Raw genomic sequence first — 27577 nt, forward strand, 5'->3', positions numbered from 1 at the left:
CCCCAAATAGCTACTTGGCTCACTACAGTCTACTCTTCTTCACGGACTGCTGAATTTTTGCTACTTCCGACCAGATACAAATAAAGAAAATCTGACGAGCGCATCTCAACTCGAATTTTGCCCCTGTGTAAACTAATAACAATCTTWTATACACTAGAACCTAGTGAGACTCTCTATTGAACGCCCTATAGGCTGGCTTCCTGTATTTGACTTAACTTTATAATTACTTCTGCCATTACTGTGCTTGCATTCATGCACGATAGCGATTTCCCTGATATTTGCGCATGTGTAGCGCGTGTGGCAGGTGTTGCAGGTTTGYGCTGCGCTTCAGCTTGAATTGCCGCCATAATAATGTGGTTGTGGTTGTTTTAAAAATAAAATTAAATTTATTTGTAGTGAAATTTGTGCACATATACCAACAGAATGTATGTCACATGTCTACTTGCTCGGTGTGCATATATTTTGCCGCAACTGACATTTCATTGCTTTTTAATCGCAAGCAATAAATCCACAACATTTCAATGCACCACCGCACTACATACATACTTACGCTTATTATGTGTGCTGCGATAACATGTCAGTCCATACATATACACATACATATGCGAATATTTGTGCCAGTGCGCATTGTTTTAAGTGTCTTCATTTAATGCCGCGTCAGGCAAATGCAATCTTCAATGATTGAACGCCATGATAAGCGTGTGGCAAATGTGACAGCAGCGCTGCAAATGAATTACCGTTATTGAGTTATGGCAAAATTATTAAAAAATTTTTTTTTAATTTGCTTTTGCCAAAGTGGTTTCCGCGTTCAAACTATTGAAGCGTTGTCAATTTTCATTTGAAGGGTAATATGTTGCGTTTTAAAACTTCCTTCTCTAGCCTTAAGAAGACGCTGTTAATCACCGCTGTTTTCAGTTTGTGAATTTTTTTTATCGGTCCTTCTATATGCGCAGCAGACGATCTGACTATAAATATCAGGTCAGTTAAAATCTTTCGTTTGTAAAAATATTTCTCCGGTATCGGCGGCTGGCGATTGGGTGTAGAGGCTCTATAGTCGACTCTTACCATCACAGAGCTTTTTAAAATGAATTTTAACTGACGACCGAATAAAAGAAGAGTGACAAAATTAAAAAGAAATAAAAAATTTATTATAGTGGTTGCGGCACAAAGTTTGTTGATAATTTGACAAAACCATGGAGAATTAATGCAGTATGCGAAATTGCATGCAAGAGTTGTCGGTTCATTATTCAAGCTTCCTTTTACGAATAGTTTCGCGAAAACGACGCATAACATCGTATGGAATTCGGAGCGTGCCACACCTCGATAATTAAAGAAAACTAAATAAAACTTTGATTATTGACCTAATTTCATATGATGTTTTCGGCTTTGGCTCACCTTTGCCCCGATAGTTGGTCGATCGTCTGTTTCCGGGTCGTARGCACAGATTAACGACGCATCGCCAATAACGCTACATTTCATTGCAGTGTGGTAGTCGGAAAGCATTGTTTCAAAGACGTTGACTTGTCGTCGTTTTTCGAAAAAACTTTGTGATTTTAAACCAATCGTGCTTTCTCTTAGCCCCAATGATCTTTTGAARTSYYWKYMGATCTTTGTTTCTTAATTGTCAATTTTCAAGCACCAATTTCTTTATTTTATTGACATGTTGAGCATGAGTTTTATTTCCTTCCTTTCGACTCAATGCTGTTTATCCAATAATTTAATCCAATTTCTATAAATTTTTGATCGGTCCAGAATAGCTTCTATTACATCGAAAAATCGTTTGGSCACTTAATCAACTTGTGGTGTGTTCTTCGAAGTGATATTCGAACACTTGATAGTAACTCTTTCAAATAATAGTTCGACTTTTTATTTGTTTTTCTTAACCAAGCGGCTTGACTATTTCTCGATCTTTATGCCACCTTGCTTGTGTAAACAATTTTAGTTGTATTTTATCATGAGGYAAGCGACAGACACATTTTGCCAAAATTAATAACCGAAACATTTTGAGGCGATCATGAATATAACTGAGGCTCTCTGCAATATTGAGACGATCATTGAGAGAAATGTAGAGTGTCTGCTGTATGATAACTAAAATAAATTTATAAATCCTAATCCTGYCTTTTTTAAGTTCATTCGTGGACGTGAATATGAATAGCTCATCTTTGGAAACGTTTCTTTGATTTATTCTCAATAACTTAATTCTATATTTTAAAGTTCAGAGAGTCCTACTTAAGGTTYACAGTTTATCTGTTTGTATTTTATATTACGTTATTATTTCAAAGCACTCAACTCAAGAACTTTTTTGTATTTAATTTATTTTTTTTGTTTAATATTCCTAACTAAAACTACAAACTTTCCTACATCCATTAATAAAATTTTAGACCATCRCTTTGTTATAATAAACATTTCACGCTGGAGGCCATTATGTAAGCATAATACATATTTGCTTATCCATTAACTACTTGCAGGGATTTTTATTATTAATTTCTCGTCGTAATTTTCTAAACTCAATTATGTCACAATGTGATTAACATGCTACATTCATTTTTGTTTCTAGTCGATTATTAATACTCCGCATTATGAAATGGCGTTGTTTTTCTTTGATTTTTCTACATTGAGTTTATCTATTTTTTTTATTTTAAACTCATAGGTTCTCGTCTAATTGCGTTACGCTAATTTTCATTATGTAGTTGAGCGTTACGTATAGCTTTCTCTCAGTATCGAAAATGTGATTTTTTAGTTTTAATAACAACAACAACAACGACATATGATGGACATAGTGAGATGGAAAGATGTTCAGAGCAAAGTTAGTGTTAGAATTATAGTGTGTGTGTGAACGAAAGAGAGGGAGAGAGATAGAAAGAGAAAGGGAAAAAGATAGAGACAGAGAGAGACAAAGAGGAAGAGAGATAGAATGGGTAAGAAAGACAGAAAGAAACAGAGTAAGAGAGACTCAGTTACCATGTAATAATGTTTACGGAGCTGTACCAATGTGCGATCGTGACATGAATATATCGACTGGATGAAAGCGAAAAACGTTGCCGTTAGAAAAGCTAAGATTACACTATTGCTAGTTTATAAGCTAAGGCAGACATAATCTGCCAACAAGTTGAAGCTGGATGACACTTAATCGGCCCAAAAAGTGGCATATTATAATGCGAGTTCTGGCACAGAAGGAAATATAAGGCTTTATTACTCTTTCCTTATTGGAAAACTAAGAATCGGTTGGACCTCGTATGCGCATGTGTTTTTGTGTGCAGCTATTAAGAAAAGTTCCGTTGTATTAAAATTGGCACTCATAAAAAAACGCTAAGAAGGTTCCAATGCCAAAAACAAAAAAGTATATACAATGTAAGGAGTGAATATTCAGGCAAAAGATTTTGCTATGAAGACGCATACACCTGCGTAGTTTACCTAACAGTTCGAGATATCTAGTAAAAATTATTCAAAGGAACGCGTTGCTGACGAACCAAGTCCAGAACTGCCTTAACTTGATGATCAACAGGTTAAAAAATTAAAAGAATTAGTACTGAAGAAAGTGAAAACAGTTTCAAACATCATTTGGGCCAAAGAAAAGTGAAATCACATTTGGTTCCGAAATAACTAAATTTTGAAACAATGCTTTCYGACAACCAGGTTGTCATAAAACGTATTATTACTAGCGATGAGTCGTGGATCTATGTTTACGACCCGGAAAGACGACCAAACGGCCGAATATCGTGCCAAAGGTGATCCGGAACCAAAGAATCCACATCAAAGTAGGTCAAAAATCAGGGTTATGTTGACATTTTTCTTGGATTCCTTTCGACCGGCGAAACTATCAACAAGGAATACCATTTGAGTATTATGCGTCTTTTGCGCGAAGCTAATTCTGAAAGGAGGCTGGAATCATGGTCYGCACTGTCGCATACTGCATTGATTCTTCGTGAGTTTTTTGCTAAATTTTCAACAAATATCGTGCCGCAACCATTTTGTATTCACATGACTTCGCTGCGTGTGATGTGAACGACCATGAGGCCATGGAAGGTGAATAGCCACGCGCATTGAAGGCTATTCCGGAAATTGACTTTGACAACTATATCGAGTAGTCGGAAAAACTTCGGCGCAAGTGTTGTGGCGACAAGGAGGATTATTGTGAAGGGACTACATAGATGCTGAAGAATAAATTAAGAATTTTAAAATTATGAACAAAGTCTTACTATTTCATGCTTATAGTAGTATGTTCAGCTCTTAGTGTGGAGACGATTACATCTAATTTAATGCGGAAAGCTTTCTTCTATCATGCTCTGTTTTGCATTTGCAGAGGACCACACCGAAAACTCAAATTAGCGAAAGATTTTTGAAGTCTAACTTGCAAACGCTTCCTATACTATATTGTACCTATTTGCCGAAATCAACTTGTTTTCCTTACTAAAAGCTCACCAAACTCTCGGACACACGCACAGCATCACACCCACATGTGCAACCAAATTTCGGTTACTTTGCTTGCTTACGCTTAGTTGGGTACTTTGAGCTGACGAAACCACGTCAAAGGCTAAGAAGCACGCTGCGCTTGTAATCGAAAAAGACTAGAAAGAAATTGAGCGCAAAAGAGCAAAACAGCAAAAGGGATGCTCAGATGCTCAATGCGTTAGGTAGTGAGAGTATTTTGGTTTGTTGACTTGGAAGTGGCGTTGAAGAAGGAGAACTTAAAAATCGCTTGCACAATGTCAACCGTTACCTCTTACCGGTCACTAAAAGTATAACCGTACCGTGTGGTTAATAGGTGAGTGCTGGCACTGGAGCAAAGCTTATTTGCAGAACATGTTCACTTACAGCGGTAACCCAACAACAGCAGCACCATAATACAGTTGCACTTACAGTGACAACAACACCTTGCTCACAATTCATATCACGTACGAGGACAACAACAGCAAAGGTACTATGCAACAAGATTTGCATTAGAAATGGTTTGGCAATCAAACGTAATGGTCTGAGTGTGCAATGAGTGTAATGCAACATTTTGTGGCAAGCTCCTTTTACTGCAGCCAGCGTGTGGCAGCCATATTGTGTYAACTGTTCAATAGCAAAATGTGTTGAGATTATGCTTGCCACATGCTGCTGCATAGCCAAATAAACTACAGTTGTGTGCACACAAACCGTTGCATACACGTAGTTGCCTGCATGCGATAACTAAGCAATATTTTCAATGCAGTTAGCTGAAGCAACAACTTAGCCTGCAGCGTTGACAACAACAAAAACAACAGCAGCAACGTCAGCAATGCGCAAACAATRAAGCAATGAAGTTGTAGACAAATTCTCGAAAATGTACTTATTTGCATGCTTACAAGGTAAGCGTATGCAAGTGTATGTGTGTATATATGTATGTACATGTAGGAGGAGTACGARTTGATTTGCAGGATCACATGTTCGGAAAAACTAGTTTTTTTTAGAAATTCTTTTAGATRCTATTGCGTCAAGTTGCTTAGTAAATTGCAAATTTTAACGGTATTAAAAACTTTCGAACTAGTTTCTGGTCTATTTACGAACTGGTTACATATTAGTTGTTGCAGAAAAACTAATTTTTAATAAAATGTTTCGGTTAACGGTAAARATTTTTTAATATTTTTTGATCGGGTTTTTGGACTAGTTACGAACTAGCTTCGTATTTGATTTAGTAGGAAAACTACATTTTTTCATAAAATAAGTCGATTGACGGTATACAATTTTTGTAAATTTTTTTCCTGCTTTTTGGATTAGTTATCAACTAGTTACATATTTGTTTTAGCAGGAAAACTAAATTAAAAAAAAAATGTCAATAGCCGGTATAAAATTTTTAGTTTTCAACTTTCTTCTGAACTAGTTACATAGTTTTTGTTGTATCAATACTGGATGTTGTATTCAAGAATATCGTGTTAGCTGTAAAAAATATCTTTTTATTGTTTCTGAACTACTTGGTGGACTAGTTCGAAACTGGTTACATATTTGTTGTTACTGGAAAACTGTATTTTATGTTTTTTGAGGCGATTTAGCGGTAATACAATTTTTTGATCTACTTCTTGGACTAGTTGCAAACTAGKTACATATTTGTTATTGCAAGAATATTACATCTTTTGATTAAAAATGTCGATTTAATGATGCGCAGTGCAGCCGTTCTTTGGCATTTAAGGGGTCAGTGGGGTATCCTGGGATGCTTTTTTTGAACATTTTTTTTTCATAGAAATTTTTATTCTACAATAGAACCGGAATCATGTACGCCAATTTAAAAAAGTGCGTGTTTGTGAGAAAACCGCTTTTAAAGTTTGAGGTGTGCACTCCGAGCGTTCCGAACGTCGAGCGGTATTATTAGTTTTGGGCCTTTTAGGAAACCTTCCAATGGTAAATTGGGTTTCTATATTAATTCAAGGGTATAAGGGAACAGAAAATGCAAAAAAAAGTAAAATAAAATTTAAGATTACCCTACTGRCCCCTTAACTTGAATAACCTTTGTATAAACGATTTTTGAATTCTAGTTTTCGTCGAGCGATTTCTTTCACAATTTTACAGCTATTTTTTAATACTGCTTATAAAAAGAATAACTAAGGAGAAGTCCTTAAATTTRAAAATTCTCAAACTTTGTGTGCGCTCCTTAATAGAAATTATATAGTAAATAGTAGTAATACTACTCCAATTTTAACTAGTTCGAGACTAACTAGTCCTTAAATTACACACAAAGTACAACAACATCAGAAAACACATTCTTACCAAATACATGCTGCTTGTTTGCCATTTGTGGAAAGCCAAATTCATCAACTATTTTCATGTTGCTGTTCTTATACGATGGACCATATCCAGTACACACGCACGCACACACGCACGCACACATTACCAAACATTCCCATACCTTAATGGTGCAATATTGCATAACTATAGTCTTTTCGCTCGTATGCAAATTTAAACGCACAGATAGCAGCATAAACACAATCTTACCAAATGTTGCATGACTATGTGAAGTACTTTTGAGCAACTTGCTCTTGTCTGCTTGTGCTTCGTGCGAGTACTGGGCCTACAAGATGCATGTTGAATGTGGGCATACGTCTGCTATATGTATACGTGTTGTTGTTGCAGTTGTGTTTTTTTTGTCGTTTTATTGCTTTTGTACTCCAATCGTAACAACGGAGAGTTCGGTGAAAAGAATAGTCTTCGGCATGACAGAAGCGATGGCAGCAGTACAAACATATTTGAGGTAACATTTTCGGTTGGCTCTGCCCATGATTTCATACYCATGACAAACAGTGACAGAAATGTTGCTGAAGAAAAATTTTGAGAAAGAAAAAATAAAGCAAAAACTATCGCTCCTTTGGTATTTAATATATWCCTTCTCTAAATTATCAGMGTRACGAACTGAGTCGATTTAGCAATGTCCTTCCATCAGTGAACGAGTCCCTCAGTTTTTGATATACCGCTTTGATATTTTGCACATGTCCTTTTGTATCCAATAAGCTCCAYTTTGGTTGTAACCACCGATATCGGACCACTATATCATATAGCTGCCATACAAACGGAGCGATCGAAATCAAATTCTTATATGGAAAATATTTTCGTTTGAAGAGCAATTTTCACAGAACTCGACATGAGTTATTGTCCTAAAGAACGGTTCTATCTTCGAAGAAACTGTTCAGTTCGGACCACTATATCATATAGTTGCCATACAAACGGAATGCTTAGAATCAGATATATGTATAGACAACTTTTGTATTTGACGAGATATCTTCTCGTCATTTGGCATGGCATCTCTCGAAATTTGGCACGAATTGTCGCCTAAAGTAATKGTGCAATCTCCGAAGAAACTGTTCAGATCGGATTACTATAGCATATAGCTGCCATATAAACGGAACGATCAATATCAAGTATTTTTTAAAAAGCTTGTTTACTTGACGAGATATCCTCCCGAAGTTTGGCACGAATTGTCGCCGAAAGTAATGCCGCCAACTCCGCGCAAATTGTCTAGATCGGACCACTATATCATAAAGCTGCCATACAAACTGAACAATCGTAATCAAGTTATTGTATGAAAAGGTTGATTATTTGACGAGATATCTTCCTGAAATTTGGCACGAATTGTCGCCTAAAGTAATAGTGCAATCTCCGAAGAAACTGTTCAGATTGGATCACTATATCATGTAGCTGCCATAGAAATGGAACGATCAATAACAAGTCCTTGTATGGAAAACTTTTTCGTTTGACATAATATCTTTACCAAATTCGGCATGAGKGATTTTCCAAGACAATGCTACGAGCTCTGAAGAAATTGTTCACATCGGAGGACTAAAGCATATAGCTGTCATGTAAACTGAAAGAACTGAAAGATAGGATTCATTCTTATTGGTTAACTCGAAAAAGTGAACAGGAGATTTGAGTTATAAAAAAATTTAACAAGTTTTTTATGCAAAGGCCTATTGCTGAACTGAAAAGCTATATTGGGCTTATTATACCTGAGGCTTCTTATGACTTGTTCTCCTTGAGGAAACCTTGTGAACAAGTTCGTCTTATTTAACTTAAATACGTCTGGTAGAAAAAGCTAAACCCAAAATATCAAGTCGTAAAGTTAAAMATKTTTAAATTAAAAAAATTTTWGCATAATTTTCGACGCTTAACCTTCAGTCGTTACTTTTAAAGCACACTAAGAGTATATTAAACGTACTCAAATGATTTCAGCTCATATGCGCAGCTCATCTGCAAAGTAATCTCTTCATACAACGGCTCTTTGACGGTATCAATGGCGCTTTCTCGCGCTTTGTTTGATCGGTATCATTGTCATTACTTGCTTACATAACAGTGCCAACAGCAGCAGCTGGTGTGGCGCGTAGCGGCGTCGCAAATGACTTATTTGTGCATTTTCTCATCAGTATCGTTTTCGCAACTTGTTTGCCTATTCGCCTTGTTTACACATTGCAATATACGCACACACACACACRTACATTCATTGCCAAAATAGCTTTAGCATCGCGTTTACAGTGAAACTCTCCAAACTSAAACCTATATATATGTGCTATGTGCGCTTCTTAGTAAACTTTGTTGTTTATTTATTTTGTTGCTCAATTTCACGTGGCTCTGTGCGCATACGCACACACTTTCACACTTTCACACTTGGCGTATTGTTCGCCTACGCTTTGACTTTGTTCCCACGCTCGGTCTATCTTCGTTTCGCGCTTACGTGTGTGTTACTAAGATAAATATTTTCGCTGCTAAAAGCAGTAAGGCTACAGTATTTTGGCTTCTGCTGCACAGCGCTGGTAACTATGCAACGCTGCAGACAATTGTTGTGTGCTGGAAACTTTSTTGAAATTGTTTTGCTCTTTTCCTTGATTTTCGCTCTACCTAACATGCTTATCAGCGCTGCTATGTTGTTGTTCTCGCAAAATGTTGCGCGAGAGTATTATAGCTTCATCAACGCTTTTTGTGAACCTTTCGTGCGACTTGATATCTAATCTTCATACTTCAGTTAGTCGCTTTCGAGACCGTGCTAGTAAAAAAAAAACGTTTTCCTTCGGGGTTTTTACATTTCCTTAAGGCGTTCCATCTCGCCTCGATCCGTCTGTCAGCTATTTAGGAAATACATTGTTTATCATTTTTAGTGACTTCCGCATTTTGATTACTGGTTCGGTAGCCAGAAGGATGACACTTTTGGTAATCTCAGCTATTTCGATTTACGGAATTTCTTTGTGGCCTGGAACCTAGTATGTGTACTATATATGAAGCGATGGGATGTGGGATTATTGCCTTAATTGCCGCCTCTCATTCGAGCTCACGTGGCGTTGTCCTGGTGGAACATTACATCTTTACTTTTRGACAATTCTGGACGCTGCTGGTCGATAGAATTAAGCGACCGGCCATATGGGAGCAGCTAATAGTAGATGATTCCCTTCCAATCGCACCAATTACATATTAAAASCTTCCTGGCYGTCAATCTAGGCTTGGTTTTYGCTTGATATTGTCGTATGCATSTAATCCATGTATATCCGCTTCAAAAATGGGTTGAGCTCGTTTGGTTTCAGAAGCATATCGCAGGCGTTGATTCGGTCCAGCAGGTTTTTTTGCGTCAAATCATGCGGTACCCAAACATCAAGCTTTTTTGTRCATCCAGCCTTCTGCAATTGGTTTAAAATGGTTTGGTGACTGACTCCCATCTTCTGGTCGATGTCACAAGATGCCACATGCCGTTCTAACTCGATGTTTTCTATGATTTGATCGGTGTTCGTCGGCTGGTTTATCCATGGTGTCGTTTTCACCCGCTCTGAACCGTCGAAACCATTCCTCCACRGTTCGAARTGATAGAKTATCATCCTCCAAAACACTATTCATCTCACGGAACTTTTCTCTAGCGGATTTGCCTATAACAAASGAAAACTTTAAAATAGCGCGAATTTCGGTGTTAGTGAACTCCATGTTTACACGTCTTTGTAGGTTATGGCAAGACCTTTTAAAGATGCTCTGTAGCGCTTTGTACATAGCCGCGAAATTCAAAGTGCGGAAGGGAAATATTTGATAACCAAATATATTATTCTTCTTTATATTGTTTCCTGCGCTGTTATTTATGCAGGAAGCTTGAAGAGTTACCTGAGATCTAGTCGGGAGCAACATATTTTGGCTACCACGCCATTAACAACTTTCGGTATAAGTTTTTCGAAATCACCGGACAGTATATGCGATTCAGTTGCGCCCTTATTTTCCCTTTTTATTAACGCTCGTCATTCTGTCGCTTTTCGGTTTTTATTTTGTCACACTACATCCCTTTCATTATTACTATATTCCGCTTCGTTTTTGTGTTTTCATTTGCTGTGCTTTGCCAGTCGTGACGCTGCTTTTGTTGCTGGTGTGGAGGCGGCGGCGGCGGTGGCCAGGGTAAATCTAAACCATTCGACCCAGCACATCACTCGGTGACACTTTTCATGTAAATGCATTTCCACTTGTCATCGTACAATTTCCATTTTCSCAACGCCAACATGCTGCCACGCTATATCAGCCATTCATCGCTTCCACCTTGGCAAGTTAACCATTGCACTCACTTTTGTATTATGCTTTTACCGTTGTTGTGTCATTTCATGTGACACAATTGTCTTGTTTCAGCAGCAGTAGTAGTTGCACTCGAGCTATTACCGCTCCGGTTTGTGCTTACAACACGCAAACGCCCCTTTTTCCCTTTAGCATTTCGTTGGGATTGTGGTGAGCTACTCTTTTCAGTGTCCTGCGTCGGTGAAGTTAGACTTTTTATGTTGCTATTGCTTGTTTCTATTTTCCTTCGGTTATTTCTATGAGTGCTTACATGCAAGCAGAGCTGATTCGGTCGAAATCTGGCAGTGGTGTGTACTTTAGAAGCCTGCAATATACGTGGTTTTTCACTTCCGTTTTCTTCTGACATTGGAAATTTGTAATTTAGTTCTTTGCTCTCGGGTGGCAGTACTTCGTTAGTGTTATTTGCTTGCGAAATTTTGTCAAAGAATAAATTATTCACTTGTTACTAATCTCCATATCATACAATTATCTTCTGTGAGAGTAAGATCATGTAATTTACGGTGCTTACGATGATATCATAAAAACCTAACACGAAATGCACAAAGTATTCTATTGTTAAACATATAAACAACACTGATGGAAGATTTGACGGTTGTTTTATTTTTGTCTTTTAGCCTAGACACTTACCTTTTCCAAATCATATATTACATTTTTTAGGAAGCATGWGTTACTGTTTTTGTTAGAGGGGTTAATTTATATTTTTCAAAGTCAATGTGTTTTTCGAAGCGACACATAACCTTACACATTTCCATGTTTTGAGAGTTGTTATGACATTTGTACTTAGTACGGACACCTACCAGTAATCCAATTTTTCAGGATTGCGGTTGAAGGAGAAGAATTTTTCGGCGTGTCTGTCTTTTTGTTCGGACCTCTTCATATTCGTACATCWATCGACGTATAGCACGAACTGTCATTCTCATATGAGCTCTGTCCCAGAGCCCAAACTCACAGTCTAGCTCATAAATGTCCTTTGAATGCCAAACATTACCGCCCTGGAGCCTAGCAAATACATATTTGCTTAAAATATTTACATACTTCGTGCTAAATTTAAATTGCCATTCAAAAATTTACGCTGTCCATGTTCTAATATAAATAATTAGCTAAATATTTGTAGAGTATTCCTGAACGCTAAACGCAAATTTCGCCTCAGGCCGCAATAAAATATGCATGCTTCAATTAGAGCTGACCTCATAAAATGTGTACGTAATAAATATGTTTGAAATTAGTTCGGTGCACGGACATCAACATGTGACCTTTTATGGAAATTCTGTGCTCGTATTTAATTAYATGTTGTTCCCCCCAATAATATCCGCAAATTTGCGCTTTTGTAATACAAATCGCTTTCTAATTAAATTCTGCTTTGCGCTCGTCAATTTGGAAGACATAAGCATATACATACATACTTTGAGTCATAATTGCATTTGCATACGATTTGTGAGCGTGTAATTATGCATGGATGTGGGGAAAAATCTTTAAGTGGGGTATAAATGTTTGAAGGAGTACTTTTTATTTTATAACCCTCGCCCAAATTTTCACGGATTTTATCTAGAACTTTGTGATGCCGGAAAGAAATTTGATAGCTTGATAACTTTTTCCTAACTCCAACTTAATAACATCGAGAAGTTGTCAACAAATGTTCGTTGAAATTATCGGTAGGAAAGGAGCGTGTGCTATAAAGTGCGCACTTTTTATTATTGATCCCATACTGCTACCAAATATTTAGAAAAGAAAGATCGTACGTGAAAGCTCAGGCCTCACCAGGCTTGAAGACTAAAATACGAATATATAATGAGAAAAAGTCTCGAAAAATCACTTTAGTTTTTAAAAGCTTCATATGTATGTTTATTTGGTGTTGATGACTTGTGGTTTGAAAAGTAAGAAAATAACGAACTCAGTAATTTGACTCAAACTCTCAGATCATCTTTTGAAAGCTTTTTATGTTGATTTCATGATACGATGGCGAGCTCTGCAGGCTTCGGGTAGAAAATACGTTTATATGAGAAACTAAAGGCTACTTTTGGATAGCTAAAGTTCTTCAAGGTGTTTCAAGCTCTAACTTACTCTCTTGAAAGCTTTATGTGCTCATTTCATTCCTTTTTAAATGATGATATTATAATGTCTTCTACTTTAGTTTTCACTTTTAAATGTAGGCAACGTGTTCTTACATTTTTGCTTAGGGGCACTGTAAAGGACGTAAGCTTTTTGTTTTTTTTTTGGAGAACTTAATTTTAATTATTAGTTTGTCTCGAACTCTCATTTAATTTTATGAAGCCCTTTTGTTTTTTTTTAAGGCTATTTATTGCCTTCTATTTTTTACTTTCGCTCTTAAATGTAGGCAACGTTTTTTCCATTTTTGTTTTGGTTCACTTTTTAAGACGTCAGCTTTTTAGTTGTTTGAAAATTTAGTCAGTGAAATTCTGAGAATTTCTCTCAAACTCTTACCTCATATCTTCAAAGTCTGTTGTGTTGGTTGCATGTTTGATAAGGTGGTAAACTGAGATTATTGCTCTGCCGTCGGTTCTAAATGTACGCAACATATTTTTCCTATTTGTTTTTGGGATACTTTTTAGTAAGTCAGCAACTTTTATCATTGACAATATTTGAATTAAGTTGCGTTGCAAAAAGTAATTCAAAGTGGCATGGTAACTAAGTAAGAAAATATATACTTAAATATATTTTTTTAAAATTTTTAGAAAATTATTGAATAAAAAATACCCATGTGTTCTTTTCTAAATATAACGGTACTAAGTGTCATGTACTTACCAACCATTTCCGGCTCAGCATTTATTTACAATTTCTGCGTTTTTTGTCAAAGACTCTGCGGAACCTCGTCGTCGAGCAACCCCCAACGGACGCATATATCTACGARAAGCGCCCATGTTTTACTGCTTTGTAATAAAAAGATTTTAATATGCTTTGCTGAACATCAAATGGCAAATTAAAAAAATGGCAAGTGTGAACTTCAGACACTTTTATATTATTCTAAATATATTTTCACATAAATACGTACACGTATGTATGTACATTGCCCAAATATATGCTTTTACACACCTCTTCTTTATAAGAAGTATCCGTGTGATGGAGTAACGTAGCGCTAATGCGCTTTAATGCTATTCATTAATTTTGATAAAATCTCTAAAAGAAATTTGAGAACGAACAAAAGCCACGGAGCAAAACAGGTCACACTCGCTGAGAGGAAGAAAATGAAAATACAAAATAAATAATGAAACATTATAAAATTATAATAGAAATTATATGCGAGTGAAAGCTTTTGTGAAAGCGAATTTCGACTCGAAAAATAGCCATTGGCCTATAATGCTATCAACGTTTTGACGCCTGAGTGTATGCAACACATTTCCAGCTTTCTAACATTACATGCGAAAGCAAAGTAAACATATACCGCAAGCATATACGAATGCTGCTACTGATTTTTTTTATGTATATACATCTATATATACATAMATGTATAGACATATATTTACATATATATGTTTTTTCAGTCAACCTAAAAAGTGCTGCCGGCTTTTGGTCCCTACCAGTTCTATTTACTTTGTACCTCCTACCATCACTCCCATSATAACTAGGTGTATGGCCTTTTAATGCTAAATTATGTTGCAGATTAACGCTAATCCATATTGAAGCCATAATGTTTGCAATTTGTAAGAGCAGCTAGCGACTCCAAGTGTTGGCGCTGAGCGAACGTAGTCAACGTATGAGATGGATGATAAAGTTGTGGCCTGCTTGTGACTGTGTATGTTGGATACTGTTGCTTGACGTAGCACAGGTATTATGCCCGAGGCATCGCGTGTGCTGTCGAAAACTGCATAAAATTTTCATATTTTTCACTGAAAAACAAAGTGTTTTTACCGTCGTGGTGTGAGCGCTTTGTTTTTTTTTTTTTGTTTTTTGTTTTTTGTTTGCTGTTAGGTACACATAATCTATATGTTCACTTGCGTGTGTTGGTGTGGTGGTTGAAAAATAGGACAGAGCGTTGTTTTCATTTTCTMGTACGAATAAAATTCCTGTCAAATTGCTCGGGAAATTAAATAAAATACTTTAGATTCAGAAGAATTTGAATAAATTTGTATATTTTGTAGGTATAATATGTATGTACATTGGCTATTATCTGCTGAGTAACGCAAGAGATAAGTCAGAGAAAAATTCCAACAAAACATCTAATTTCAATTAAGACGCAGCAATTACACGTATTTATACTGAAAACTACATTATTGGCCTTAAAAAATATTTTGTTATCATTAAAATGAAAATATTGAAGGCAGACCCCTCAAGGGTCACTCCTAGTGTGAGATTTGAAAACAAAAATTATAATTYTTATGGTGAATATCTGGTCAGTTGTTGATTTTCCAGGTCTAAAGCCACGCTGCTTCAAACAGTTTGTTGACGGTGGGCTTTAATCTTTCATTCAGTTCGCTCGAWAGACTTTATATGCGATGTTGAGGACGCTTATACCACGGTAGGTGGCGCAGATTGCGGATTGGGGAAAGTACACTTAAATTCCAACCGTCGGGCGTCCTTTCGTCCGACCATCTTCAATATCTCGGCCGGCCTGTCTCTTATACACATCTAGATGTGTATAAGAGACAGACTCTGGCCATCAGTCACTAGATCATCTCTGGGGGTTCTGTAAGAGTATGCTCCGGTCTTGAAACACATACTAAAATTTAAGATCAATATATGTAAGTTCGCGTTTTGACGCTTATTTTGCAGAACTACATTTTCAGGTTGGCTTGAGTGATTGTTGTTTCTAAGAATGTCAAATCGTTAGTTCAGTGTGACGATCTTAGAAATCATGTAGGAAGACTAAGTGTTTCACGATAAACAGCTAAAGGAGTTCAGCTGTGCTTTAGGCAACATACAGAGTCATCAATTTACATAGAGGCCTGACTGATTTTAGTATTAGGTTAGCTAAGGCTACGGTTCTCACGTTAGTCGACATACATACATAACAAGGTTATTAATAAGCCTACAGACAGCAATTGAAATTTTTCTTTTCATTTTGTTTTACAGCTAAATTATAAAGAAAGGATTAATAAAATATTAAAATAAAAATTTGGTGTATCACAAAAAGCACCCRAAGTAAAGTAGTGATTCTCTGGTTACACCATTTATCGAACCGATAACTTTTTGACCTTTTTGCTAATGTTGTCTCACCATTTTCGATTTGTTGGATACTCTAAAAAAAAGCTTAAAATTTTTCCTTAAGCATTTTGTAATCTGCCAACCGAAAACCTCCGCTAATACCGATTACTGCTTTGGAAGCTAGAATTTTTCATTCCCAAGTATATGGGAGAGTTCTTCTTTTCAAACCCCCATTCATTGCGCGTGTTTTCTACGTGGGGGGTTCCAAACCCAGTGCACTCCCTTGGGCAGGAATATTTCGCTTTCTCACTATAGCTCGTCTTCAAACGGATGTGCTTTGGCTACCCAGAGGATCGGTCTAAGRCCGGAAGCCATGAGCAGCTTCTACTTCTAACTGTTAGCAAGAGTTGTTGTGCTTACATTCTCTGCTCTTCTACTACTAGGTATTTTTACTTAAAAGAAATAATCGATTAAGGCGAGACTGATGCCTTACCTTTACAGTTATGCAGATGCATATTTGTCACAAATGCCATTTTCAAATGGCGAATAGAATTCCTTATGAACGGCAACTTTTAAGATTCTACTAAGACGCACATACATATACGTAGATATTTAAATGTTACGATATTTGCTATGATGCACCTTTTTATATTCCCACCCTTACTTGTATTCCACTTTTATTTGCGCTTCAATAAAATGTTAAATGCTTGTCTTAAAAGTCAAAACTCTTATCAAACGGATATGGCAATGCTCTTAGCGCGCATGCATGGGAAAGCCAGCATTGAGTGGCCAGCTGCCTTAAAGCATTGCTAAGCTGCATTGAGCTGAGCGCTCTGCTATTGCATCCGTAGTGTTTTTCAAGTGGCGCAACATTGAGTTCGATTGCTTTGGAATTGAAGTTGAAGTTGTATTTGATGATGCATTGAAATAGATGCAGGTGAAATGCAGTGAAGTGTTCATAATTTGCCGTTTGCTTGTCGAGTTGCCGCATCACGCAAGCAGTTAGTTTGTAAGAGCTGTAGTTGAGCGTAGGTACTTCGATATTTTAAGCATTTGGAAGTACGAGTATTAAAGTAGTCACATTTGAAGTGCATGATACTCGTACTTGCCTTTTTTTTTCTATTAGTTTACTTGTTTAGGTAAGTATGTATTATTGGGTGGTCGAAAAAGTCTTTTCGTATTTTTCATCAAACTTCAACTTATTTTTTTATTTTATAATGAACTTAAATGAACCAAATATGCACCATTTTGGTCGAGCACTTTTTGCCATTTTGCCGCTAAAGACCTTATTCCATCAGTGCAAAACTCGGTCATCAGTGTTTCTCGACGAAAAACTGAGACAAGTAATTTTCACTGGCTTCTCTTGAAGCCAGCTTTACTCCATTAAAACGGTTCGGCATTGATCGAAACAAATGGTAGCCTGATGGTGCAAAATCAGGTGGGGGAAGCATAAAAACTTCCCAGCCAAGCTCTCCCAGTTTTAGCCGAGTCATCAAAGATGTGCGGGGTCTAGCGTTGTCCTCAAGTAATACGAACCCTTTCTGTTGATCAATTCTGGCCGTTTTTTTCGAAAGCTTGCTTCAATCTCAGTAAAATGTAGAATCAATCGTTCGACCAACCTAGAGCAGCTCATAGTGAATGATTCCGCTCCAATTCCAGCAAATACTCTGCTTAACCTTTCGAGGCGTCAATCCTGTCTTTGCGTCCATTTGTTGAGCTTCACCACGCTTGGACCAGGATTTTTTTCGCACAGTATTGTCGTGTACGATTCATTTTTCATCTCCTGTTACCATTCGCTTCAGAAATGGTTGGATTTCATTTCGTTTCAGCAAAGAATCGCAGATGTTAATTCGGTCCATTAAATTTGCCACAGACAATTCATGTGATACCAAACCTGGAGCTTCTTTTTGTAGCCAGGCTTTCTGAAATTGCTCAAAACCGTTTGATAAAAAATGTTAACTTCTTYAGCGTTGTCAAAGCTGCTTATGTGACGGTCCTGGTCAATCTTTTCCACAATTTCATCGACTTTTTCAACGATAGGTCAACAGAGCAAGGTGCATCTTTCACATCGAAATTTCCAGCATGGAAGCGAGTGAACCACTGTTGTGCTACACGAACTGATCGTGTCGTAAACGTCTTATCGCCTCCATAAAACAATATAAACTTCACACATTTCATTGCTGGCTTGCGTGGCATTCTTCTCTACGAAAAGTCTTTCTCGACTTATATGCGAAATATTTTATGCGGTTAGTAACAGCCCTTGGTAGAAGAAACAATTTTTTGTTATATGGTTATCACACATGCTACAATATATTGTATCAGTATAATGATCATTAAAACCGAAATAAGGCGCTATTGTCGTTGTTTTTGTCACTCAACAATCGTAAGAGGATTTTACAAAGTCTTGCATATAAGAACTTCAAGCAGAAATTCATTTTCTTGGTTTGACTTTGAGTACCAATAAGCCTAAAGACTTCCGAAATACTAATCCTACAATCTATACTCTCTGGCTAATCCACATTGGTTTGATGCGCTTTTGTGTCTGTAAGTTTGTGCGCGAACTAGAATATTCKACTGGCGCCGCAGCATTGCTTCATACCAAAGCTTTTGATTTAATCTCGCACCAATATTTCTGGAGTGCATGACAAACATGAAACGGCACACACTTGGCAAAATTTCAAAGTAAGAGATGAAAGCCAAAAGATTTCCAACAACTTTAAGCGCCGAGTGGCATAAGCACAGTAGTATTTGTAAGAAGCGCAAAGCGTCAGCTAACAGCGACTCGTGCTGGAGCCGGAAGTGCAAAAGAGCCAATATGTAGTCACGTGACACGGAAAAGAAAGCAGCGCTTTGAGAGCGCGCATTCAGTTGTAAGACAGTTATATGCCTTTCTTTTTAATTCATATGACACTTTAGGCTTTTGCGTCACTGCGCTGTTGGCGCGAATAAAGTAAGTGCATTTAAATTGCATTTTAGCGACATTATTTGTAGAGCAATGTAAATATAACACTTCCATGCATATGCAAAGCTCACACACACACGCACACTCATAGTGWGTTTGTGTTGGTGCGCTGGTGCATGGAAAACACTCCATCATGTCAGTCGGGCATTTGTGAAGTGAAATATGTGTCACCCAGCTGCATGTAAATTGGCGAGAAAGCTTTTCCTGCTAACCAGGCAATTTCGCGGCGCCGAAGCGCTTTTAAATGAGAGCGCATATGTGTGTGTGCGTCTGCATTTAGCTAGTTCTTTAAATTTCATTTCTCCACAGCACTGTCATCTTTCCATGCCGCTGACAACGTCTTTACTGCCAACTGCGGCGCCCAAGTGTCACGACTCAAAGACGCGTCAGTTAGCTATCTTTGGCTCGCAGACGCGCGCGACGCGCTCAATGTAGTCCACACTAATAACTGGAAATTATCCTCTTAGGCGACTACTTGCCAAGAAATTGAAATTATTTAATTTTTAATGAACCACAAAACCGCCCAGTAAGCTTGCTGTAAAATGTGGATACGCAGTGCAAGCTGAATTAAACTCACTAGGAAGAAAGTAGAGAACGGCGTTTAAGCTTTAGTGCCATTCGCGACTTGCTAAGCATCGGTTCAAATGATGTCTGACAATATCATACTTATGAGTCATAAGCTTTGGGTCAGCCTCAGCCCATTCGGCGATTTCTTCATAGAGGTTGAATTTACCGATCGTTGTGCCAAAGATACCTTCTTTGCCCATCCTGGCGTTAAAGTCGCCAAGCACGATTTTGTCATTGGGGCAGCTCTTATAGGTGCRCTTCAAGCGCRCATAGAAGGCATCTTTGATCACGAATTCAACCCCGAATTTRCTTTCCTTTATATGGCTGCTATAGTCAATGCTACAAAGGTCTACCCATCTCAGTCCTTGTCTYGTCTATCGCTCTTTTAGGACGGYAGTGATGTCAGCCTTTACTTTTACGAGGACATCCACCAGCTGGGCAGCGGCACCTTCACAATGAGGGACCCGATCTCTTATACACATCTAGATGTGTATAAGAGACAGATATAGTAATGTGGAAGCTCAAATGTAGTGAAATCTCAATTACCCTGAAAGGTCGACGGTGTTGAAATGTATTTAAACTCGAAGACTCGAATGTAGTGAAATTTCAATTACGCTGACATGTGAGAGCTCAACTGCGTGGAAGACTCAAATGAGGTGAGAGCTCATTTATGTGGTAATGTGGAAGCTCAAGTGTAGTGAAAGCTCAATTACCATGAAAGGTAGACGGTTTAGAAATGTTATCAACTGTGTTTAAGTTCGAAGATTCAAATGCAGTGAAAGCTCAATTAGGCCGAAATGTGAAAGCTCAAATGCAGCGAAAGCTCAGTTATAATTAAAGCTAAAACAAAGATTTTGTTTTAATTTCTATCTAATTGCCGAATTGCTTGACTTTCAAACATACAATAACCCTCTCATTTTTCCTCTCATCCCAAAAAGTAGCTAATGATTGCAGTGACTTTTTATCGCACAAATCCCGTTATCTTAACAAAATCCAAATCCACTTCAGCTTTTCTTTAATCGCCTGCAATTGTCCAGAAGCAAATAAGCGCCATTAAACTCGCTCATTTGAATGACTCGCAGCTACAAGTTGATGTTCATCCGCCTTAGTGCAGTCGTACAATCGGCAACTGCGTGCCATGATATCCCCCGCTTCCCTGTGGATGCTGTAAGCGCTTAGCATTTTGACCAAGCATACGGGTTTCCGTCCAATCAGCCACAGAATCACTTAAAGGGATTGCATATCGGCAGCCAAGTTAACACTGTTAGTTTTCATATTAAGAAATTCATTCACAATTTATCGCATGCAGCTTAACAACAATTACAACAACAGCAAAGCGGGCGCTAAGTGTMAAGTGCCTGCTGACATTGTGCGATGCAAAAAAAATATATATTTGCTTCGTTACTAAGTTACCATTATGGAGCAGAGAGTGCATGCTAGTGASTTAGCTATACGGTCGGCAACAACAAAAACGATGGCGAAAACAACAATAGCAAGTCGAGCGGCTACTCGAAAAACCATTGCTAATAGGATTTTGAAAATGGAATTTCACAAACAGTTATATAGCAACAGCAAAAGCAACAACAACAACTGCAGCAGCAGCAGCCACCCAGATAGTGAGTAAAAATAACAAAAATCAGTGTATCAGCATCAGCAGTATCACCACAAGCATTAGCCGGCCAACGGAAACTTTGGTTGTTACAGCAACTTCCAGCGGCAAATCGCATTGATTTGAATTCTGAACTTTTGCAATGTCAATAAAAAACCAAATGGCAGAAAAAAATTGTCACTGCAGTTAAACTTTTGAAATCTGACACTTGCAGCGGATAGTTTGTGGTAGTGGCGGTGGTGCTCTACAACACACGTATGCGCTCGCAGTCATAGATGCATTGAAAGTTGCTTCTGCTCGAAGGCGTTCGGTTTCCTCTTTGTGTGTGTGTGTGTGGCGTTTTAGGATTGCCGAGGATCAGGGATAAAAGTTGCTAATACTTAAGTGCTTTATTGCCATATAAAACCCTTTAAAGTCGTTAAAACGTTTCGAAAGACACTCAAAGAAAGTCGCATAAACGGAAAAAAAACCACACACACTAATAAGTAGCAACAACATAAGGCGGATGGAGAACTTTCAGCAGTTGTTTAATTTGAAGCAAGTGAAGTGATTAGATTTAGGCAGAACTAACCAATTGGTGCAATCGTAAAACTCGACGATACATGGCGATTGATTAAAATTTGTTGGTATGCAATGCTATGTGTGAGTATGTTGTGTAGTGTTGGGCTATTCTATGTTGTGTATTGCAAAAGTTATGTATTATGTTATGATTTGAAATGCTATGCTTTATTCTAACATTCTATGTTTTGTTATGYCATGCTGTGTTATGTTTTCATCATTCTATGTTGTATTCTGCTATGCTACGATATGTTATAATACTCTATATTAAGTTATATCATTCTATGTTTTATTTTGCGGTAATATTCTATGTTATAGCATTCTATGTTTTTATGCCATGCTATATTATACTATGTCATGGTTGATATGCTATGTTATGTAGTGCTATGCTATGATTATGTTATGCCATTTTATGTTATATATTTCTATGTCTTATTTTGCTGCAATATGGTTTAGTTATATGTTCTGATATCCTATGCTGTATTATTTTATGCTATTATATAGTGCTATGTTGTAGCATTCTATGTTATGTCATGTTAGTTTAGGTTGTATTATTCTATGATATATTCTGCTATAATATGCTATGTTGTAGCATTCTATGTTTTCTTATGCCTTGATGTTTTGTTATACAATTCGATGTTGTGTCAAGCCGTTCTATGTTATATACTTCTATGTTGTATACTGTTAGGCTATAGCATGTTGTATTATGCTGTGCTATGCTATGCTATTTTATATATTTCTATGTTATGCCATGTGCTGCTATGTTATATCACTCTATGTTATTTTATGCTATGATATATTATGTTCTAGGGTKCTATGTTATGTTATGTTTTTATAAGTTATGTAGTGCTATGCCATTTTGTACTATGTTGAGCTATGCTAATTCTTTAATTTCTTTGAGCTCAAATTACAAAATAATCATCATCTTAGTAACTACATTCAAAGTATAGGGAATTTCGGGAAAAGGTACTATACTCATCTTTGGCACGAAGTCTATCAGGAAACAAGCCACGCATTTATTAAAATATTGAAGATATGTTTTCCGTCGAGAATTAATTTTTTTTATCCTCATTGAACCCAATTTTTTTTTGGAAAATATTGGGGAGTTGAGACTTTAGAACATAGAAGCTTTAAAGCTGCTAGATTTCATAAAAGTACCTAYATTATCTAACCCTTAATGCAGATAACAATATGAGACCTCTTTCCATTAAACAACAAGTCGTTTYTTTTCGCRCTTARACCTGYCCAWAAGCTAGCTGCGTGGTTTTCAGCTCATGAGTTGCCTTATGCCTACACACTTAGCTGCTTCATGCCATAAGTAACGGTTTTTATCTATGCACTCTTCTGCTCGTTTAAATTCCGATTTGAGATTCAATGAACTGCTTTGGCAACTCAAATTCACTCGACTGTTTTCAATGGTCGTTTTCATCCTCCAAAGCAAATAAACAGACCCTTAGCCATATACCTCGTACGCTTTGCAGTCCGCAATCGTTTTATCACTCAATTTCACCAAAACACAAAATTATACTTCCGCACATACATACATACATATGTATATACYAACAGATAAGYACGAGTGCYCTCGACTCACGCTTAAATGACCCATCCACCTACTAGCAAGTAGTTTCAGCAAAATTTTACATTTACTACAGAAATCAATGCCAAATCCTTGCCGGCACTTAAAGCAATGCATTTGATRGCGTTTCCTTGGTAGTTAAGCTTAAAGCTCTGCAGCCTGTCTGAGTGTGCCCTTATCGCTTGTGCTGTGCACTGTTAGCTTATCGCTTTTTGGGTAGCTATTTCTTTGTATTATTTTTATTTAATTTTTTTTAAGCACTTTTGTGCATTATTGCGATACCTCCTTTGCGATTTTCTTCTCAGAAATATGTTCGCTTCACTCAAGTGTCTGAAAATTGCCTTCGCCTGCTTTCGCAGCATTAATGTTCCACTTTTGACTTTTGCTTTAATATTTGCTTTTAATATAGCTTGGTTGTTTTTTTCCGAATTTTATGCTCTTGCAAATATATTGCACTTTTATTACAATTATTCTTGGAATTACAATGGCATGTTTTTTATTTCCGAAATTGAGGARGATAGCGCTGAGCATTGTCCTCAGAATGGTTTATGTAAGTTAGCTTTAATTGTCGGAAAGAGAATTACTAGTATTTGGTATACAATAATTGACAAATGTCTAAACTCTGTTTTCAAAAGAGCCTGTGTCCTTTTGTTCTTAAGCAATTCCCTTACCAGGAGATGGCGTTGCTAACCAGCCGCGGCTTCTAAACAAAGATTCCTGACGAAACAAGATATTGCATGATGAGGAATTATTCGAAGGTCGTTTATTACTCAGAGTCTGCTGCGGAATCCTTCGAGTTTCGCACCAGCACGTCCTTCTTCGACAGGTGCTCTAGACTGTGGACATATCCGCGCTCAACGATCCGCTTTCAGCATGCCCAACGGGACGGTGTTAGTTTCCAAGTTCGACTGGACATCGCTTTCCATTTTTACTGACATTCTTCTAGTCTGTGGGTCACTCGTAGAACCACCCAGAAGCAACTGATGGCTCCCTTGGTGTCGCTAAGATGGCTGAGGGCTCCTTATTTGGGAGTATCAGCGGTTCCTCAGTACACTCCAGTCTGATTACTGCGTAACGTTAGGTTTCGGCTGGGAGTCAGATGTCAGCTTTAGGCCGTAGTGGTAGATCTACTTTAGTTGGCGCTTCTTTAAGTTCCTTCCAATCTTCGTCCACCCTGCTGGTAGCTTCTTTGTTAGGTGAAGTCGACCGTTCGCCGGCACACCTTATCAGCTTATGAAGGCCGTGGTGCCAGACGGTTCTTTTACATCTGAAAACTRGCCCGGGATTTCTTCTGAATGCTCTCATGAAAACTGTAGACGTTTCCACTGTGACCCGCTTTCAGTCATCAGGGGACATGGCTCCTATTACGGTCTAATCGCTCAAGTTCAATGGATCCTGCAAGTTTGCTAATGTCGCTAAACGTCGCTACCTCTCTTGCGACTTCTGCTGCTTCAAAGCAGAATGGACATAGCTCAATTCCGTTCTGTTTTCATCTCCCTTGCTCAGTACTCTTTTGTACCACTCAAACGTGCTAGCACGCTTTTCAGATTCCTGTCCAACATGCTAGCCACCGTAGCGCTCCAAGATTTTAGTTCTTAAGCGAGGATGCGATTTCAGTTTCTTCGTGGCCATGACGTGTTTTTACCGATAACCTTAGCACTTGACAGGGCATCAGAACCCTATATGATTTTGGCAGAGGTTACTGTACCCCTGTTGGCGATTCCCTCTCGCACCAAATACGCCATCCTAATAATATTTGTTGTCGGTGAATGATCCGTAGGAGTTATAGAAGGCCGTGAAGGCCGCAGGTCATTTGACGTTACACAGAATGCACCGCGTGGAAGCGAATCTGCCTTGCATGCGAAGGCTGCCACACAAACTAATCCATCAAAATCAAGTGCTTGTATGGAAAAGTTTTTTTATTTGCGAGGAATCTTCGTGAAAATTATCATTGACTATTCCCTAAGGTAACGCCACAATCTCCGATTTTTTTTTTCAAATCGGACCACTATAGCGTATAGCTGCCATATAGCTGCCATACAGCATTTTTAAGCACTTTTATGCTTTAAGAARTAAATGCTACTGTAAAGAGCTTTGGTGAATTTGAAGTTAACATTTATTTTTTTATTTTTGTAATGTTGGCTTTTACCCACCAAGRAAGCCATAAACGAAAAATACATGACTACAAGAAAATTATATGTATTCGCTTTGCTTGTTTTCGCCAGTTTTCGTAGTATTCTTCACGTCTTCTTTGAGCTTATAATAACACAGCTAAAGTGCGATTGGTCATTCCTCTCAGAACGCTGCGAGCATTCGAGAAAACCAACTGAAGCACAGCATAACAAAGCATTTTCTTTTTCAATTAAACTAGTCAAGCGAAATTTTCTGCTAAAGTGCATAGAGACAAGTTGAAAACAATAGCAATGACGGAAGTTTAAATCAACTTAAGAACTTACCTGCTAAGTTAAGTTGACTGTCGTACAGCAGAGGCAGCTGTGTTGATTTTTCTCGCAGCAGATTTAGCTGTACACATAATGTTTTATATACACATGGATACATAGATATACATATGTRTATATGTTTCGATAGCTGTGTGTCATAAACAGTTAAATTCCAAGAAAAATTAAATTTCTATCGTTGTATGAGTTTATTAATATTCTAGTTGCTATATGCAAACATTKAAATATGTTTTCGTGCAGTAGCGACAAATGTCCTCTCGCCTGAGCAGGCTTAACAGTAGTCAACGCTGACGGTAAACAGCCGGCAGCGCACAGATAAGCGRCAAGCTGTGCCTGACAATTTGCTGAAATGAGCTGGACACGCTCATCCACTTCATTACCGGCTACCAGAAGTTAGTGGAAACTTTAGCTTTGCTACTTTCCAACGAGTTGTCCGCACGCACACAGTTGCATACAGTGGAGTGTTAGTTTTCTGTTGCATAMTTTTTGGTGTTGCAGCTAATGCCGGTCTGCTTCCAGCAAGTTGCATGTAGTGCGTTGCGCTTAGGTCAGATGGCTTATGCTGGCTCTCTCAGTATTGCTTTTGTTATTGTTGTTGTTGTTAGTGTTACCGCTGGCTATCTGAAAAGAGTTTAAAGGCACTCMGGTCGTTTGTAGAAATTCTTAAGCAAATGACTGCACGACGCATTAAAGTGCCAAGTTTTGTTAGCGTTTAGTTTTTAATGTGTTTCTGACAGATAAAAATTGGAATAGTACAGTRGCGGCAGTGGCAGCAGCGTGCAAAAGTTGCGTATTTTGTTATTGTGCCTGGCGCAGGCGGGTACTGCGTTGATGTCTTCAGAACAGCTGTTTCAGTTTTGCAGTTATCCTTTCTTGTAGTTTTATTTTATGACATTTTAATGTTGCAGCAGTGTTGCTTTTGYTTCGATAAGTTTTATTTCAGAAACTTTTTGTTTAAAGAGCACTTTTTATTATTMTTTTATTTTTAAGTCTATATTTATTTTATTTATGTTGTATTTTTTCGTTTTTGTAATTTGTTAGGCTGTTTTTACTCTTTCACTACGCGAATGATCTTAAAAGTAGTGTGGAAGAGTAGTTTGAAATTTCTGCCGATTGTCCCGGTTTTTTAAGGTTAAGAAGAATAATAATAATAAAATAAGAATAAAAATAATTTAAACCTCTCCTAAATCATTGTATTTTTTTTTCATACTATTTCATTACATGGAATTTATATATCTTTTGTACTAAATTTTTGAATTTTCTCTCCAAAACAAATTTTCAATTTTGAAAAAGTGATATTCTAACACAAAATATTCGCTCTACATATAAGGTGTTGGTAATGTTTTTTCATAAAATCATGTATTTTAAAGTTTTTAACAATAACAAGTAATTCATCAAATATACTGAGCATTCATCCGGTGCACCGCGTGGTATGAGCAACAGCAGTGCGTACAATTACACATACATATGTACAAATATAACTCGGTAGCGCTAATTTGAGCTTCCTTCCAATGGACTTTTTTTAAAGACTCGCAAGATCAGCTTATAACTTAGGGCTCTTAGGCTTTTCTTTATTTGATATAAGTACTGATTTTTTGTGTTGCATGGATCAGACTCTTGTGCATGATTCGATATTGTTCAGCAAAGAAGAATGAAATTTCTTCTTAAATACTGTACAAATTAGAAAGTATTATCGATGGCTTTTACTTCTT

General features: G+C 37.5%; 1 protein-coding gene across 1 annotated transcript in view; it reads left to right on the plus strand.

Annotated features, from left to right (window-relative positions):
* Positions 1 to 27577, plus strand: part of LOC108970092 (neural cell adhesion molecule 1) — a 289712-nt gene that overhangs the window by 70549 nt on the left and 191586 nt on the right. The gene's annotated exons all lie outside the window — the stretch shown is intronic.

This window comes from Bactrocera latifrons, unplaced genomic scaffold (genome assembly GCF_001853355.1).
Source record: "Bactrocera latifrons isolate USDA-ARS-PBARC rearing strain unplaced genomic scaffold, ASM185335v1 scaffold_28, whole genome shotgun sequence".
Lineage (NCBI taxonomy): Eukaryota > Metazoa > Arthropoda > Insecta > Diptera > Tephritidae > Bactrocera > Bactrocera latifrons.